We start from the raw sequence: 5,058 nt of genomic DNA, 5'->3' as shown, positions 1-5,058 counted from the left end.
AAATTTGGTAAAGAAAACAAACCTTTGTCGACCTATAAATACTAATTTTATTCCCCGAAAGATTTTTAAAAAATCTCTTCGAAACACTTTTATTGCAAACATTTAATTGAATAAAAATGTTTGTTATAAAAAATCCTTTAACTTTGGTAAGTTTGATTTTATCAAAAAAAGTTGTCAGGATAAATTGTTCATATTTTTTTGTACCATAAATAGCTGTCGATAAAATTTTCAAATTTTGAAAAAGGTGGTCTCAAAAATTTTGAAAAAGCTTCAACTTTTTGGATTTTTATCAAAAATGGCTGTTTAGCGAACTCGATCTTTCTTTTTTGTCTCTCGAACACTGTGTCAAAGCCCAATCCAATCGGACTAGGCTTTCGAAAATTATCCGGTATACAGACAACAACAACGACGACGCCGAACAGACAAACAGACTCCGACGTAAAAACTTGTTTTTCTGACTCACGGGGCCTCAAAATGTCGACATTTGATAAAATTCGGAAAAGTTATTTTTCATAAAAAAGTAATACCTTCTCATTTTTGATGAGAATGTAGAAATTATCAACAAGATTTGTAGAAAATCTTTCAAAGAATAAAATTATTGTCCAGTAAGTTACAACCGAAAAATCACAATTTCAAAAAAATGAGGGTTGTTTTAAATATTAATCTAGACTCGCGACCGGGACAAATCAGAAAATGAAAGTAAATTTGAAAATTGAACTGCAGTTCGAGTATTAAAAACTAAACAGTGATTGATTGTATAAGATGATTCTAGATCGGTTCAAAATGATATAATTTACATATTTTAACGGTAAAATTTGAACTAATTTAATTGCAAAGCCTTAGTAGTGACACAAGTGTAAAGTTCGAATTAATGTCTTCTTAAATGAACGCCTTTATTCAATTTCAAAATCTTTTTGAAGTATTATTTCAGTATAAAATATTCCATTTTTAATCTATTTGGTTTGTAAATAAAAAAAAAACAATTTTCAATAGTAAACAATTTGAAAATGAATTGTCACAATTTCAGAGTGACAAATTTAAACTTGGAATGTTACGATTATAATTGTTTAATTTTTTATTTGTATTTCGAAGGTAAAAGTATTTCATTTTGATTCTTAAAGAACAGTTAAATAAGCATTAATTTAGAAAAAAAATCAAATAAGCTGGAGGTTTCTGAATGTTACAAAGAAAAGAACAAAATTTGGAGCTCCTCAAAAATTTTGAAATACTAGGAAAACAATAAAAATTTATGGGTAGATTTAAAATTATTTTTTATTTTGAAAAAGTACAGAACTCAAAGAGAATGTTTAAAAATATTTCAAAACATTTCAAAAGATTTACAATATTAGTAAAAATCTGGAAGCTCTTAAAACAATTTTGTGTGAACGATTTTACAAACATGTTAGGAAAAATGGAAATCAGTCTAAAAGACATTTAAAAGTTCCGAAAAATTTTTTAAATAATTTTAAAAGATTTGAAATAATTTAAAAGAGAATAGATACTTTTGATGATTTTGAAATGTTTTCAAATGTTAACTTTTTATTTTAAATAATTACATCATTTTAAGAGGAGGTATAAAAATATGGGACCACTGACAAAAATTCCGAAAGGGATGAATGAAAAATCCCGATAAAAAATTCGATTTTTCAGAACTTTTTTGTTTTTTTCGAATACTATGCACATTTTCAAACAATTTTTTTCATCCAGAAATATATATTCGATTATTGTCTTTTCAACAAATAATTAATATTTAATAAACAATTTTTTAAATTGTTTAAATTCAGAAATTTTCTAGTTCGGATATTTTATGATTCAGGCATTTTCTTTGGGGATTTTAAAAATTCAGTAATATCTTATTGTCAGGAATTTTATTTATTCTATTTTTCGTGAATTTTCCAATTCGACTTTTATATTTCGAGAATTTTATAATTTCGGGAATTTTATTATTGGTTATTTTTCAATGTACGAATTTTACAGTGTCAGGAATTTTATTTTTCGGGATTTTTCAGTCGCTTTTTCCGAAAAATAAAATTCCCACATCACTGTAAAAATTCCGAAATTATAACATTGCAATGTTATAATTTCGGAATTTTTACAGTGATGTGGGAATTTTATTTTTAATTTTCCAATTAGGGACAGTTTAATTTTAGACCAAAACAGGTAACTTAAAAAAAATAAATTAAATTTTCAACAATATAATTCAATTTTTAATCAAATAGTTACATTTTCTAATCAAAAACATAAATGTTCAACCCTTTTCGCAAAGAAAAGGGGATCAGAATTATTCGTACTTCAAAAATTTATTATTCTTTTATTTATTATATTTTAGAAGATAACTGAATTTTTGATACAAAGGGACGAATTTTTTTCCGAAAAAAGAAGAATGTTTAATAAAACAGTTTAATTTTAGTCCAAAACAGGTAACTTTAAAAAATTAATTAAATTTTCAACAATATAGTTCAATTTTTAACCAAATAGTTACATTTTCTAATCAAAAACATAAATGTTCAACCAAAAATGGAACAATGAAATTTCTAGTTGAAAAAATTAAATTTCAACCAAAGGGATGAATTTTCAACTAAAAAGATTTTTATTGTAATAAAAAAAAAACAGTAAAATTCAACCAAAAAGGCGAATTTTTAACCTCTTGTCTCTCGCGTAGCTTAGTGTGTAAGAGCATCAGAAACTTAAGTCAAACTTAAAAATGAAAAATTTGTTTTTCAAACAAAAAGATTAATTTTCAACTAAAATGATGAATCTTCAACAACAACAAAATATCAAATTTTAAAAAGGAACGGATTTTTGAATCAAGTTGTTGAATTTTCAATAAAAAATGAATTTCCATAGAAAAATGTAATCATTGATATTCAAATAAAAAAGATATGAATTTTAAATTAAAAAAAAAACAATCGAATTCAAATAAAAAAGGCGAGTTTTCAGCAAAATAATGGATTTCTCATTCGAAACAAATTTATTTTTAACTAAACAGTTGAAATTTCAACAACAGCATGTCAAATTTGAACCAAAATAAACTATAATAAAACTTGTTCAGCGAAGTAGTTGAATTTTCAACCACAAAGGTAAATGTTGATTGCAACATTTAATAGCCGAATTTTCAACTAAAAACGATCATTTTTGAACTAAAGATCTAAACTTGAAATCTAAATTTGAAATTTTAACTGGAAAAGATAAATTATCAACCAAAAATGGAATAGATTAATGTTGAAATAAAAAAATTTATTTTCAATCAAATCTTAAAAAAAAACATTTTCATCCTTCTGAGGTGAAATAACTATTTTTTTTTAAACTCATCTCTTTTGCTGAAAAGTTTATCTATTCGGTTGTTAATGCAACTGTTTGATTGACAATTTTTTTTTGCTGATTCGTTTTTTGTTTGTTTGTTTGTTTTTTTTTTTTTTGTTAAAAATTCAGCTATTTCGTTGAAAATCAAATATATTTTGGCTTGAAATCTTAGGCATTTAAAATGTAAGTATTAAAATTGATAATTGGTAACATAGTTCATGGATGGCCCACACTTGAAATTTTTTCCATTTAACAAGAAAGTGACTTGGCGACACCAGACCTTAAAAAAAAGTATTTAAAAATAATAAAAAAGTAATTTCATATTTTTCATAAATAAATTTTGAAATTTTAATTTGTCGAAAATAAATATTATAAATAGTTGAACATGACTAAAAGATCCAATTTCCCTGTATAAATACATCAACATTCGAAAGCCTTCAATCTTTCAAGTCTTAATTTAGCATCAAATTATTTGACTGCTTTGAAATTTTAAGACCATGACGTTATTTGCGGATTCCTTTGTAGCTGAAAATATTTAATTTTGAATACTCGTAAGTAATTTAGTTTTCGATAGATCATAAAAAAAATTATAATTTTAATAACTAAAATAATAACCCTGATTATTTTTAAAACGAAAGTGTCCAAAGTAAATTCAGCATATTGAGACCCTGAAAGAAATGAATCTTCGTTTAAAAGTGTATGTATAAACATATACATTTATTATAATTTGGAATACGGAAAACTTCATGTAAATAAAGTTTTTTCCTATTTAAAGGTCTTTTTGCAGAAACTTTATAATAATATTTCTCATCAATATTCGTGAATTGTAAATCGCTTTTTGTTATCTTCACTGTAGGTCACATGTAGCTGTATCTTTTTTTTGTTTTAGAGCTGAGAAAGGCAGGAAAAGAAATGTTTAATATTTTAAATATCGTTCTTTATTTCTGTTATTCTACGAAAACTTTAAAATTACCATCCTAATCTGCAACGTTCTATATTTTTTTCATCATAAAATCATAATAGAAGTTCAATACCTCGAATGATTTGCAAAATTATTTTTGAAATTACTCGCAAAGTTATTAATCCATTTACATATTTTATACGGAACCTAATATCATCTAACAGTATTTTTCTACATCTGATATGGAAAGATATTCAAATATTTTTCTTTATTTTAGTTTTTCTGTCTGTTATTCCATGAAAGCTTTTAAAGTGGTGTGGTGCTTCTTCTTTTACTTCTCCCACTGTTGCGAGCGGCCTGCAATTTAAAGCACATTTTGTTATCATTTTTGCAAGTTACATTACCGCCACTTTGTATGTGGACACACATTTTATAGCATGTTTTTTAATTGCAATAAATTTCTTAAATAATAAACGCTTTTTGAATATTATTAGACTTATTGTAAAAATGAATTTCCGTAGAATCACACAAATTTGTCTGCATATTTACACAATTTTTCTTGTGTGGTTCAAAAAGATGGAGTTGAAAGAAAAAAATTATAAAAATTCAAAGTCGGCTCATTTGTAGGAAGTAAATAATAATAATAGTCATATAAATGTACATTTCAAAGAACTTTTATATTATGTAACATTTTTGTATTATGATTAAAAACATAATAAACATTTTCTAAATGAAAAAAGGTTTTTTCAAGATAAATTGTATTGACTAGAAATAAATAATACTTCGATGTAACACTAAATGCTCTTTCAATCTTTTTTCTTTTCATATAAATATTTAAGTTACTTAATGTAAAT

At 24.7% G+C, this 5,058-nt stretch overlaps 1 long non-coding RNA gene across 1 annotated transcript in view; it reads right to left on the bottom strand.

Annotated features, from left to right (window-relative positions):
* Nucleotides 1-4,225: 4,225 nt before the first annotated feature.
* The window catches only part of LOC117180396, a 12,491-nt gene continuing 11,658 nt past the window's right edge, over nt 4,226-5,058 (bottom strand). Inside the window, exon 2 of the long non-coding RNA XR_004468040.1 lies at nt 4,226-4,561. This is a non-coding gene — a long non-coding RNA (uncharacterized LOC117180396). The remainder of the gene's footprint in view (nt 4,562-5,058) is intronic.

Source organism: Belonocnema kinseyi, chromosome 9 (assembly GCF_010883055.1).
Source record: "Belonocnema kinseyi isolate 2016_QV_RU_SX_M_011 chromosome 9, B_treatae_v1, whole genome shotgun sequence".
Classification (NCBI taxonomy): domain Eukaryota; kingdom Metazoa; phylum Arthropoda; class Insecta; order Hymenoptera; family Cynipidae; genus Belonocnema; species Belonocnema kinseyi.
Note: the sequence above shows the minus strand (reverse complement) of the source record. Positions and strands in the feature narration are given on the sequence as shown.